Below are 14,417 nucleotides of genomic sequence, written 5' to 3'. Positions count from 1 at the left end.
TTTGTAAGACCTGTGAATATTGCTTAATGGTAGAGTAAGTCTGAGATCCTGAATTCAATACCAAAGGCTGAAAAAGAAGTCTTTGTAGAATCCAATTTCTAGATTGAGTCCTACAGAAAATATGATTTTTTTGAGTTTCCTTTTTCTTAATGTTATTTTACTTTTTTATTTACTTTTGAAAATATATGTCTATTAACAAATGACAGCACAGCTTATTCAAGAAAAGATATGTCAACATTTTCTTTTTAACTTAAAATGTGTTTGGGGAATTATATTGACAGATGTAGACACTCTAAAATAATTTTGTAGCTCTTCATCTTGAGGGGGGACCAAGGACTAGCTCCCTAAGAGGTTATCTATTCCCAAATTAGCATCCCTAAACACAGGTACACATAAACTCCACTAAATGGACTCAATACATTATATTTATATGTGGATATATATGTAACAATAATCAAAGAAGAGGACAAGAAATTGAGATGGAGTGGGAGGGGGGACATGGGAGGAATTGGAGGGGCTGTAGAGTGGTAGAAATAATGCAACTACAATGCTCATGCATGAAATTCTCAAATATAAAATAAAATTTTAAAAATAATAAAATTTGTAAAAGTTCTTGAAATAGGATTCTAAAGCAAACACACTAGACAGTTTTTCATATTAAGAGCCAGCTAGAACTACAATTTAGAACAGACTTGCAATACTGCTTGATTTTACCTTGGTCTTTATTCCACTTTCATATAAACAAATTTGAATTTACTGCTTCTAGCTTTGCAGAGAACTAAGCACAGGGTTGCTCTGGATTGTTTGTACCCTTTCATCTGCATCCCTGATCAGAGATAGAGGGAGTCTTTGTATGTCTTCTTCACCCTTTTGCAAGTTAATGACCTGAAAAGAAAAGACACAGAATATGTAATATATAATTACAAGAAATGGTATCATCTGGGAATGTGCTAGAAGAATAAAACACCAATTTAGCTGATCTCAAAAAGAGAGTACATAGATAAGTAACTGACAAGGCAACAGACAAGAAGATCTACTGAGCTTTCATTTCCATATCTTACTTTGCTTTATTAAGTTTTATGGTAAATTTTTTAAACATCTTTTGTGTGCTAATAATTTACTTTTGCTATGTGATGTTTTCCTAAAATGTTCACCAACAATTTATCTAAAAACATAGTCAATGAAACTTCTCTTTTAATAATCCCCAAGTGAAAAACTACATTTTTTGCATGGATAACAGAGTGGAAGGAACATGCAAAATGTCACCAATCCTCCACTTTAATGTTCTAAAAATGCCATTTCCCCATGACCTCATTGCAGAGAAGAGAGACAATGGCTCCTCAGCTGAGGTTAGGGCCTCTTCTCCACCTCCCCACTATTTTGTTGGGATTTTGTCTCTCTTGAGTTTGTGTAGGTCTTGTGCATGCTGTCACCATTGCTGTAAGTTCATATGAGTAACTTCCCAGCTGTCTGGAGAACTCTGTTTTCTTGTGTTCATGAACTGCCTCTGGCTCTAACAAACTTTCTGCCCCTTCTTCTACAATGATTCCCGAGTCTAGGGTGGAAGAAGTGTGATATCGATGTCCTATCAAGGAATAAGTAAGTATGCTTCAGTCTCTTATTCTCTGCATTTTGGCCAGTTGTGGCTTTCTGAGTTAATCACCATCTGCTGCATGAGGAAGCTTTGCTGATGAGAGTTGAGAGATTAGTATTCTTTCTGCCCCCGTTCCACTATGTTCCTTGAGCTTGTTGTGTAGAGTTTACATTGTAGATCGATCAATTACAATCATTTCTTCTTAGCCTTGGCCTTTTTCTTTTTTATTTAGTAGCATAGCTCCTATGTTTGTTAATAATTGTCACTCTTTTAGAATTGTAGCCTCTAAATATGCCAGGATGTCTCAAACATTATTCTTTCATTTGACTCCAAATCATGGTTCATCAGTCTCTTTTTGGATAGTTCTCTTTAACTCTCAGCTGGGAGGAAAACATTTCTACAGAGTTGCTGTACATTCCTAAAGAAAAATAATGATGACAATCATTATCCCTATAGACTTCTTTTCAAGACACACAGAAACAGTCCTTGTGTACTCTTGGAACCACATGGCTCAGTTGTTGCTGTATCCATGTATATCTGTGTGCATATGTGTGTGTATGTGTGTGTGTGTACACCAATAGCTCACAACTTATGATGATTCAGTTTATAGTTTTTCATCTTTAAGAGAGCTTATGAGCAATCTATACATGATAAAATTTCAATATGATATGAATTTCAATTTTTTCACCAGGCTTGCGGTATGTTACTGTCTTATAATGTTGGACAACAGCAACAGAGAAATACAAAACACCAGGATTGAAATAAGATGATAAAGGCAAATATCTGAATAAATAAAAGGCACATAGCACTCAGGATATGTGCTTCCAAACCAGTGATATTTAAGCAGAAATTGAATGAAGTCCAAACCATGGTGCTGTCTGAGTGAAGCCCACGGTACACAGAGGAAGTAATGAGTGCATTGAATCTAGTTCAAATGTTTTTTTAAAACAAATGATAAAGAGTTTAGCTGGAAAAAAGTGGTCTACCCTAGGCTAGTGGATTCTTGCTCTCTTGGGCTACAAAGTAAGATCACTGTCTCAAAAATAATTTTTTTAAAAGTACAGAGAAGAAAAGGGAAAAAGAATCAGAAATAAATTAGGAGTAACCAGTTGTTTTTTCTCTTTCATGTAGATTACTTGTTCCACAGACTGAACTTTTTCATCATAAGCACTTTGGACATTTTTCTATCAAAGAAATTGCTTTAAATTTTAATATAAGGAAGAGATATGGTTTAATTTACAAGTTAAGTATCTGCATTGCATTGATATTTGAGGAATAGACTACAAGCCTTGAATGAACAAGGCTTCTAACACTGAAATACTTAGCTTCAGATATATTTTAAGGTTTGAGCTGAAAAGATTTAGAGAAAGATTAATCTAGGATATGAGAAAATCTGTCAAATAATCATTAAAAGACATTTGATTTATATAAAAGTCCAAAGAAACTTTGTAAGGAAAAGTTTTCTGGTAAGTATTGAGAACTTAGAATCGAAAAAATGCAGTCTCTGGATTCCCATGAGATACTAAAATGAGCTATCACTTAGACAATTAGATATGAATTGATTCTGAGGGAAGAGTTCAACTCAGGAACCTTAAATGTGGAGATTAATAGAATACAGAAAATTTATAGCAAAGAGAAAATGCAAGATGTAAATTCTGTGGTGCAGGGCCTTTTGAGTTAAAATTGAAACTAGTTGAGTGGTTAGTGATATTTTCAAGATATAAGAAAGCAAGTAGTCAATTAAAATTCATAACACAATAACAGCAAACATCGTAAGAAAACCTAAACTATTACACAGAAGAACAGAAGAGTAGGTTATCTGTCAAAGGTGAGCTCATTATCGCACTATAGCAACCCCCAACTAGTTTAAAAATCATCTATAGAGTTAGGTTCTACTTTGAGAACTGTTTTCCTAGAAAAGCTAGAGTGGGTATGTGGTAGATCAGGGCATAAAGCAATACAGTGGTGGAGGTGGTCACATACAGGTTTTACAGATGCGAAACTGTGCTTTCCCAAACTTGAGATCCTAGGTTATAGAGTCATATTCTTCCTCAAGTCTAGAGTCTTCCAGTATGGCAGTTAGTGGTATGTATGCAGAATAAAATATAAATATAAAAAGTCTTCCATGGAAATAGGTTAAAAAGAAGTTCAGGCTTTGCTCAATCATAGGGTTATCATTTGTGCAGGTAATACGCCTAATCTATCAAACATGATAACAGCCCACTGTGTAATATTGGTTGTTTGCCCTGGTAATCGCTTCCTGGAATCATGACAGAATATCATCACATCCACATATCAGTAGCTTGGAAAGAGATCAAAATTCAAAGTTTCACATATATTGAATGCATATTCTTTGTCTACCATCACAAATTTAAAAAACTGTATGTTTACTCATTGTAAGTTAGAGCTCATCTGCAGTCATTAAGAGATCTTCTGAAAACACAGGTTCAACTAATCCCCAATGCAGTGGTCTCAGGAGCAAAACACCCAAATACAGCAGGATGCCTCCCTCTGGTCAATGAAAGGCAGCTCTAGCTCTAGTCAGAAAGTAGTCTTGATAAGTACCTAAAAAGATACAATTTTGCACCCAACAAATACTTGTTTTAGACTATGGAAAGTAAATGGAATGAATGAAAAAATAATAACAAAACCGGTGACAGGTCGTGAGTCTCAAGGTCTGTACTTTAAATTTATCTTCTAATGTGTATGTGAGCTTGAACGAATCCTTAAGCCTTACTTTTGAAAAAGTCAGATCACCAGGAAAAGAAAGTGCCACTCATTAAGAAAAAGAACTAAGAGAAGCAAATGAAACTGAAGATGAAAATACTTCCTAAATCTGGATCGATACAAATGAAATCCACAGTGCTTGTTAAATGGAATCATTGAAATAAATGTAAATTACTGGGTCAAGGAAAAATTATGGTTTGGGAGAAAAATCATGGTTTTAGTAATAATCCTTCCTGGAAGAAAAAAAAGTAATGGGAATTAATTATAGCTAATGAAGGGTTCTAAACTTGGTTTATGTTATCAATGTCAGAAGGTTTACCTAATAATATGAAAATGAAAAGTGGTCATAAGAAAACACCATATTTTGGACATTTTTATTCCCTATTTTTTCTTGTTTATTTTATTTTTCCTTTTTCCTCTATACAATGAAGCATAAAATAATACTGTGATAAACTACTATATCTCAAAATATATATAATAAAATATAATAAAGTAACATATACTAAATGATTTCTGATAGTTACATTATACCTCTCATATTTAATTTATATGTTCTTCCCACAATTTACCCTTTTTCAGCCTTTACCATTTATAATTTATTATATTTCTAATGAATTGAATCTCCTCAGTTATACATGGTTTTCACAAATGCTTGGTAGCTATCCTGTTATTTTCTTTAGGAGTAGTTTTTGAAAGAGAGATTTTTAAACGTGCTTCTAATAAATGCCTCGCACCCTCAGAAATGTCTCCTGAGATGCTGTCCAAGTGAATGCCAGGGAAGAAGATTTAATGATCTGTCCCTTAAGATATTTTTGTTGGTTCACAGAAATGAAGGAAGTCTACAATCATCCCTTTATTAAATGCTTGTGTCATGCTTTGTTACTGTTGATGGTTTAAAGAAGGCAATTTTCAAGAATTCAAACTTTCTTCTCTTTGCTACAATTCTCATTTAAAAAGTGTATTCTGATCTATGCTCTTCAGTTGTTAAAAGTCATTATGTGTGCATATACATAAACATCAAATCCAGTGTGCCTTCTCTGCTTTAAAAACACAAATTTCACTTCCTCTTTTACTTACTTAACTGTATGATAGCTAGCATTTGTATATACAACTAATAATTTATTTCATCCTATTATTTCATTTCCAAAAATATTTTATCAGCATTATATACATTTTTAAATTTTTGTATTCCAAACTATATTCTCAGCATTCGATTTTGAGGACGAAAAAGATAATAATCATGTCAGCAAAAGATATACATAAAGATCAGTCAGTCATGGGCATGGAGATGATTAATCAATGCTTCAATATGATGCATTGACCAGCATGTGGCTTGGGACTGTGTCCTAATCTCTTGTTTAAGCATTCTGTATGGCTTGGGATAAGAACAGCACATACCCATGCTTCCATATTATGAAATAAGAGTAGGTGAGCTTATGAAAATTGTACCTATGAATCTACAAATTGAATACATACATCCTGAAAATTAGATCTGTTTGATTGCAAACAAAAGAAATTGTCTGGCTACCCTAAGCAGAAATGAAATCTATTCAAGGATGTTGGCCACCCATAGAAATAGGAGCAAACTTGACGAACAGGTTCTAAAAAATAAGTAACTCCAAACTTCCAAGGAAATAAAGACTAATCTCTTTGAGAAACCTAGAGTTATTTCTATCCTTGTGACACCATTCTAACTCAAAACTCATGATCCCAGAAGAAAAAGCTTGGGCACCCTTGGCATATCACTGGTTGGAGAAATTTAAGTTCCTTGACTTACAATTTCGTTATGCACACTCATATAAAGAAGAGTATTTGTGCCCAAGAACAAGGATCTATTACTACACGGATTAATTAGAAATTAGAATATTTTAACTGAACTTAAAGCAAATTGACTGTAAAAATGGAAGGAAATATAAAGTATAAAGCTTGTAGCTAACCACATAATATACCATAGCATTATACTTTTTTAAATGTAAGTACAAGTTAATGGCATTTAGGAACAATATTCTACATGTGATTCTTTGCCAGAGAATGGAAAATAACTAAGTACTAATAAAGAGAAATGGTGATTCCAGAGAAATAGGTTAAAGAATATATTGTACTTGGGTCAATAGATTTGCCCTAAATTCCAGGAAATATTTACATATTTCCTGGATGTGCTGGATTTTTCCAAAAACTGAGAAAAATAGCCTCCTATTTGTGCCAGCAAAGCCAAAATTTAAATACTGTACTGTTGTTTTACCTGATAAGAATTTCATGTTCCACTTTGTCCCTAAATTCCATTTCCAGAGAATCTCTATTTTGAGCTAGCTTTTGTTTCTTTATTTCATTTATTTTTGCATTTGTTTTTTGTTGTTTTTGCTGTTTTTGTTTGTTTAAGTTTATGAGCACAGAAACCTCCCTGACAGGGCAACTTATCAGGAAAACATTAATATGGAATACTAGTTGAATGAACCCCTTCGTCACAGAAGCCAGCAAAAACATTGACCTGAGGAGTGGTAAAGATGGAAGTCACCAGTCGCCGAGAGGAATTAAGGAGACACAGAGAAGGAAGGATAGCCTTGGAATAAGCAGACAGTGTGAAGCCCTCTCTGGAGGAGGCTATGCTTAGCTCTCTTCCTTCCCCACCCAACAATGACTCAGCAAGTCTCTATAGATTGGTTAACTGTACACTTATTCAAAATGTCCTCCAAAATTATTTGAATCTCTATTTTTTTGCTTTTGTTTAAATTGTAGACGAAGCCAGGTGTGGTGGCACATGTCCTTAATCCCAGGACTTGAGAGGCAGAGACAGGAGGATCTCAGTGAGTTCAAAGCTAGCATGGTCTACATAATAAGTTCTAGGCCAACTGGGACTACAGGGAGACCCTGTCTCATAAAGACCAAAAAAAAAAAATGTATACTATTTTAGGGCTGGAAAGATGGCTTAGCTGTTAAGAGCACTGACGGCTCTGGCAGAGGACCCATGTTCGATTCCCAGCACCCACATGGCAGCTAACAACTGTCTGTAACTCCAGTTCCAGGGGATCCAGCACCCTCTTCTGACCTCTATGGTCATTGCGTGACATGGGTGCACTTACACATGCTGGCAATACACTTATACACATAAAATAAAAATGAGAAAAATTCAAAAATTTAAAATGTAAACCAAATAGTCAATGAAGCCATTTAACCAATACCTGTTATATATGCTGTACATTTAACAAATTAAGTTTTCATAGCTCAATTATGTCATATATCTTGAATTTACATAAGATTTCTGTTTTATTATAAAATTACTGATTCAATCAGAATTTTCTGTTGAAATATATTGTAACACTATCAATTGCTTTTAATAAAACAAAACATTGTACAATTTTCACCAGTACCAGCAATCTAAAGTTTTATTGTTTTATAGTACATCACAAATCAGAATTCATTTCAGACTATAACACTTAACATTATATTCTATAATCTAGGCTACCATGAATTTTATGACATTTTCTTTGAGTAACATAATTGATGAAAACTGGTAGTAAGTTTACATCAAAACATACAGATCATCACTAACAGTATGCTTAAATACCTCCTCTTCTGTGGACATATTTTTAGAAATCTTCTTCAGTCAATCAACTAATTATTTATCTTTATATTGTTGCATCAAGATATGTCTATTTGAAATAAGTATAATTCACAGTTTAAAAGAAAAATGAAAGTGTCCTGGTAAAGAAATTTACAGGGAAAACTATCTGAGCAATCTAAGAGTGCAGAAATGAGTGCGGGGCTGGGACTCATGAAGTTTGGCTTGACAGTCATGATCTATGCGTTGGCCATATTGTCATACACCTTACGGTGAAACGAAACACAAAGTAGATAGAGCTAAAGAAAAGAATTTTTACTACAGTCGTAAAGTTGCAAATATTTTTAGTATACCTTTTAGTTCAGAAGGGATGTGTAACTCTTTACCAATGGAAAGTTCCAAACTTTAATCCCTGTGGGCAGGACACGGTGCTTTTATCCACAGACACTGTCTTTTGCCCCTGTCTAGATTGTGATTTCAGGTTGTCGGTTTCTCTCATGGAGTAGTACACCTTTTGGACAGTAGAGGGCACTTTGAATTTAGACAAAGCCCAAGAAATCCCTGACTCTTCACTCAAGATAGCTTTTGTTTGACTATAAAGAAATAAAATAAAATTTCAGTCTAGATTTTAAATGCTGTTTATCTTTACATGATTAAAAGTGTGTTTCTATAATGTGAAATCAGTTTCTCATTTTAAAGAAGTACACTAATGTCAATTGTATCAATGTCTAGAAAAGACTAATGATATAATAATAAATTATGATCAGTCTATGAATGAATAAGTCTTTTATTTTTTCTAATGGAAAGCTTCCATTAAGAACAAAACTCCATATGTAAATTAACTGAAACCTCAAAATATATATAAAATTTAAAGGCATGGAATAAAAATATATAATATTTGAATGAAATCAGATATAAAAATTTTGTTTACCCAAATCACCACAAAAATATCAACACCTATCCTTCTTTTATGAAAGTTGCATATATACTTTAAAAAGTGTATTTAATCTCACATAGATTAAAATTTTCCATTAATCGCATTTTAATAGATAGTATTGAAATGATCTGAAAACCAATTCTCTTTTTTTTTTTTTTTAAAAAAAAAAAAAGCACTTTTCAGATCTTTGTGAAATGCTTCAACATATTGCTGAAATTTTGGAAAAAAGATTTTAGTATAAATGTGATAGGGCTATTTTCTCATTTAAATGAATAACTGAATCACATTAATTTGCTATAAATGTAATATTACTTATACATGTTCCACTCCACTTCAAGTAACAAAAATAAAACATAATACATATTAAGATTTCAAAATAGACTATTACTTTTTATATTAATTTATTGAAATTTTACACCAAATTCTTTCTAAAAATATTTCATTTCCCCATTCAGTTGAAATGAGTTACCATATATACAACACACTGAAAATACGTAGTTCGACTATTTGTTCAGTCTAACCAAAAAAATTTTTTTTTCAATTTCCAGGCCCTGGAGAATTCCCTAGATTGACCTATGGAACTGGAACTTAGAATAAGAAACAAAAGACAAGAGTAACTCCATTTAATTTTCCAGCAAGTAAATAAAGTGTCTAAAATAATCAAAGCTTAAATGTCCAAGTACATTTAAAAAAAATCCATAATTGCACAGTAATACTGGACTTTGTAGATAGGATCTATCATAAACTTTGTGCAGTTTTGTTTTTTTGTTTTTTGTTTGTTTGTTTGTTTGTTTTTTGTCTTAGGGGATAGCACTAGTTAAAATAAGGTGCCTATAAATGCAAAAAAAAAAAACCCAAGAACCCTCAATTAGCTTTTGCCAGACTAATAGAGAAAAAAAAATATGCTAAAAAGATAAAAAATATTTTCCTTATCTATAGAAAATTGAATGTTTCCTGTCACCACGACTTCCAAAAACATGAGTATAAACCAATATGAAGATGTGTCTCACATGTAACCTTGCCCTTTGTCATTTTCATAAACGAAAGGCAAATAAACAGCAATTGTCGCCACTCTAAATGCATCGCCGCGCTCCGTGGCATTTATCCTTCCGCCTTCCCTCATTTGTTACTGCGGGTAAACTGTGCTTGCCACTAACACTGCTGGGCAGATCTAAAACAGGGAGTGTAACAGGCTCAAATGGACATAGCCTATTATCTCCCCCTTTCTCTCTTGCCCTTTTATGGCCTATAACTTCATTCAATCTGTAGCTACATTTATGTTCCTTTTACAACAAAAAGGGTCATAATGCTGCCTCTGATAATACTGAAATTGCCTAATTTGTTCGTCTTCTTTCAAGCCTTGGAACTGGTCACCATCTCAAGTTACGCCTTGTTTTGTCCCATCAACTTTGAAAAGGATGGTCCTGTTGGAGCTCTGCGATCCGGACCGGGGAACGCCTCTGCGTGCGAGATCCGCATGCAGACCCCGGGAAGAAGACGCGGGGCGGCACAGGCCAGGGTGACCCTAGTGCGGGACGCCTTCTAGAACATGTCCGGCGCGGTTCCGTGTGCTCGGCGGGCGGGGGCAGGTTTGAGGCCCGAGCAGGCAGCCGGTCAGCTGACGCCCAGAAGGCCGAGTGCAGGAATGCGAAGAATTTGCTTGCTCAGAAGATGCGAGCGATAGGGACTCCCCATTCTGACCCTGGTGCGCACCCGCCTAGGAGAAACCCGGCCTCCCCGCAGCTGTCGCCGCTCCTGCTGTAGCCGCGGCCGCGCTGGCGACCGCTGGGACCAGGATGCTGGGCGGGCTGGCAGCTGCTCGGCCTTCACTGCGGCCCCTGACATCTCTCTCTGTCTCTCTCTGTCTCTCTCTCTCTCTCTCCCGTCAAAGAGTCAGGACAGAAACTGAGTCTTCCATAAATACCTCCCTCCCTCCCTCCCTCTCTGTCTCTGTCTCTCCTCTCTCATCCTCTCCTCTCGCTCTCTTGCTCTCCTGTCTCCCTCTCTTGTCTTCCTCTCATTTCCCTCTTTTCATTTCCTGGCATTTCCTGCACCTTTGCTAAATAGAGGAGAGCCAACTGCACGTCGCGGAGAGCTTACTGGAGGGGAAGCTGGGGTGCATTAGTTAGGGCTTGTAACAAAGCCAGGCTCTGGGCCCTCCTGTCTCTCCTCCCGGTGCTGGTTAGCGTTTTCCTTCGCCCTGCTGCAGTGCTTTGTCAGCCTTGTTCTGGGAACTAACTCCCCCGTAGTCTCCTCCTCCTTTCTGATTTTCAAGGATGCTTCACCCCTCGCCCCCCTCCAACTAGGAAAAATACCAAAGGCATAAAAGGGAGGTAAAAATCTCTAAGATAACTTCGTATTTTGCAACTGAGATTTGAATAGGAATCCTTTAATAGATAAAGGTTTTGTGTTTTTTTTTTCAAGTCCTGGGAAAATAAAACTCAAATGGATGAATATGGCAGTGTGGGGAGCAATTAGCTGCTAATTTGGAAGAGCAGTGCTTGAGGATTTTCCTGACCTGCCCATTCATGTTAGTTCCCTTTCTAAGATCTTCCCCTTTCAAGGCTAAAAGCTGGGTATGATTCAGCTCATAAAAATATGTCACAGCAATTGGAATTTACCCTTTGACCTTCTACTCCCCCACTGCCACCTCTCCTCTGCGCGTACACACACACACAGACACACACACACACACACACACACACACCATAATTCACTAGCTAGCTGTTTTCACTACACAGATGGTAGTCTTGCTAGTGAAAACCACCGCACAAGCTAAAACTTCTAAAATCCTTATAACATGAATTATTTGCAATCTCCCTTTTAAAATGTAAAATTTGTTTTTGTGGGTCCCTTCAGATAATCATGTTCAGTGTTTAATACCGGAAGTATAATTTCTTTAGAAACTCTAGGCACTGTGATGAAATCATGCAGCAAAGGGGTAGAAAGCTATGTCCAAAATGTACAAGGAGCGTTTTCTAGTTTTTCTAGGAACCTGTTCACCTTTCCAAATAATTTTTCCTGCCTCTGTGCACTGAAAGCCCCATTATCAGCCATGGAAAAAACAGTGCTAAGTGTTCTGTACAATTTCTTTTTGTGTGTGTGAAGCTTGAAAACCCAAGAAAATGGGCAAAACGCTGAATCAGGCCACCAGGGCCAGTTCAAACGCACACAGAGATATTTTTACTGCATTATTTGAACTATTACTAAATAAAATGCTTTCTTCCTTGGAGCTTGGCAAAGTACTAATTTTCCAAAACATGAATACAACTTCTGTTGAAAAGTTAGAAATTATTTACTTACTTAGCTACAGTGTGGTACTTTCTCAGCCCTCTCAAATTGAAAGTGTTTCCTTGGCCAGACCTTGAATACCCAAAATAGGGCAGACCCTCCAGTCATGATTGGAAGTCCAAATGTTCAGGCAGGCAGCTCTTGAATCTAGAGATCTGGGGACAAAATGGACATGTTTAACATTGTTTTCTCCGTGAACACAGTGATTACAATTGATGAATTAAAATAGTCTCTGGCACTCCATTACTAGATGCTTAAGTTATGACTTAGTTGGCATGTCAAAAATGAAATTACCATGCAAGAATTGAGCTGAGTTTAACATTATTACAGATGTATTTTTTGGAGAAAATTCTTTTTCCTCTCACATTTTCAGGCTACGCTGCTGGGAATGACAGAATAGAACTTAACAATCTATAAATAATTATGTATTTTTTCTGTATCATTTTCCCAAAATTTATGGGGAAAAAGTTTACAAATTTCCTGTAGCAATTATTCACTTTCGTTAATGGTATTTCTATTTGGCACAACATAGAAATTGGCAGGTTAACAATTTTAAGTACAGATTTAGCTAATGACAAGTTCTCACTATTGTTTGTACAAGATGGCCAAGTTGAGGAGGGCTTTCTTCTTTTTATATAATGTCAGCTTTATTTGAAATTCTTAGAGCTAAAGACTTAAAGATAAATCTGCAAATACACCTAGATGTATTTTATCATTGTCACTGGCTTCGTAGAGGTCAGCCATTTTTCTTGAAACCTGGGCACCAACTGCTGGCTAGAAATATTTATCCTGAAATTCTTTGTACTTTAAATAAACTACTACTTCAAGATCTGCCATGTGTCCCTCATTCATCATTGAGGCACAATTTATGCATCTTTTTTGTGAACTTGGCTTGAAGTGTTTCCCTCATTTGTATAATCTCCAGCAATCTTTTAGGTCTACCTAGTTTTGATGGTGACTCAATAAATTAAAGCAGAGATATGTATTTGCAGTTTTATTCTGTGATTCCTCTCATAGAAAGAATGAGAATAATTCAGTTTAAAATTGAGCCATTATTTATTTTCTGTTCTTTTCCCCCAGTATTAAAAGGTCTCTATATGGGTTTCACATGATGAACATCACAGAGGGGGAAATGGTTTCATTTGGCATTTTTCATCTAAGAGAAATACGCATCTCCTTTTCCCATGGAGAGGGAGATAATATGATAACCTTCTGATTATATACATAAACGGAACCTGATCAGTTTCTCTTGTGGTTCTTTTTTTCTTTTTTTAAGGGCAAGTTCCAGTTGGAATGTACTAATGCACATATTCATGAATCTCTCCAAACAGGATTCACTGCTCTCCAGGGAACCCTTGAAGTATGCATCATTGTTTCAATGAAGCATCTTCATTATAAAACATGGGGACTATAAAAGGTGAACACCATTTGCCATAGCTTAATATAATCTCTGGTTTGGCTTTCTTCGCTGTAATCTTTCTTTCTTCCTTCATTCCTTCCTTCTTTCCTCCCTCCCTGCTTCCCTCCCTCCCTTCCTTCCTTCCTTCCATCCTTCCTTTCTGTAACAAATAAAAAAAAACTGACAAAGAATCCTAAGATATTAAATATAAGACAAAATAGAGAAAGTATGCTTTCTATTTTAAACTAAATATAATCTGCTTTGAAGTTTTACATAGACAGAATAGGAAACAACTTTAAAATCCAAAAATTCTTACATTTGACTCAAATGTTTTTGTTTTTTTATCTGATTCAAAGTACCTTATGGAAATGTCTGGTATCTGCATATGCATAAGTTTCTTGCATTGAAAATGTGAGGTCAAATGTGAAAGTATAGTAAGACGAAAGTATAATAAGTAGGTAAACACTTTCAAGGCAGGCAAAGAGAGGCACTGTTTCAGCACAATGCCTAACACAGGCACACAAGTTCTTCACGCCGTTGCCATTAGTGCAAACAAAATGACACCTCAATTGATCATTCTATTATTTATATTTGTACTCACCATATATGTGCTAACATTTCCCTTTTCTTCTCTGCAGAGTTCTACAGAACCTGAGATTTAGGGAGTTCTACTAATGTGCATGTTACAAAGAAGCCTTTATTAGAGAGGACATGAATTGAGTTCTGAGAGAGACTACAAAAGCCCTATACTGCAAATGGGAATAATGGATGCTTTATAGGGAAGGAGCACTGTCTTTGGGGTATGAAGGACAGTTTAATATGACATCTATTGCAAGGGAACAAAGGAGTTATGTAGTTCACAAATTAGGGTATTCACATCCAGATATATTAGTAGTGGAGTGTAAAGAAT

At 35.6% G+C, this 14,417-nt stretch overlaps 1 long non-coding RNA gene across 1 annotated transcript; it reads right to left on the bottom strand.

Moving 5' to 3' along the window:
• Positions 1-719: 719 nt before the first annotated feature.
• Positions 720-14,184, bottom strand: LOC103732340. The gene is made up of 3 exons (XR_607194.2): positions 14,109-14,184; positions 12,121-12,263; positions 720-885 (listed from the first exon to the last, which is right to left on the bottom strand). It is a non-coding gene; the product is annotated as an uncharacterized LOC103732340 (long non-coding RNA).
• Between the last annotated feature and the right edge of the window lie 233 nt (positions 14,185-14,417).

This window comes from Nannospalax galili, unplaced genomic scaffold (genome assembly GCF_000622305.1).
Source record: "Nannospalax galili isolate Female #2095 unplaced genomic scaffold, S.galili_v1.0 scaffold514, whole genome shotgun sequence".
NCBI classification, from domain to species: domain Eukaryota; kingdom Metazoa; phylum Chordata; class Mammalia; order Rodentia; family Spalacidae; genus Nannospalax; species Nannospalax galili.
Note: the sequence above shows the minus strand (reverse complement) of the source record. Positions and strands in the feature narration are given on the sequence as shown.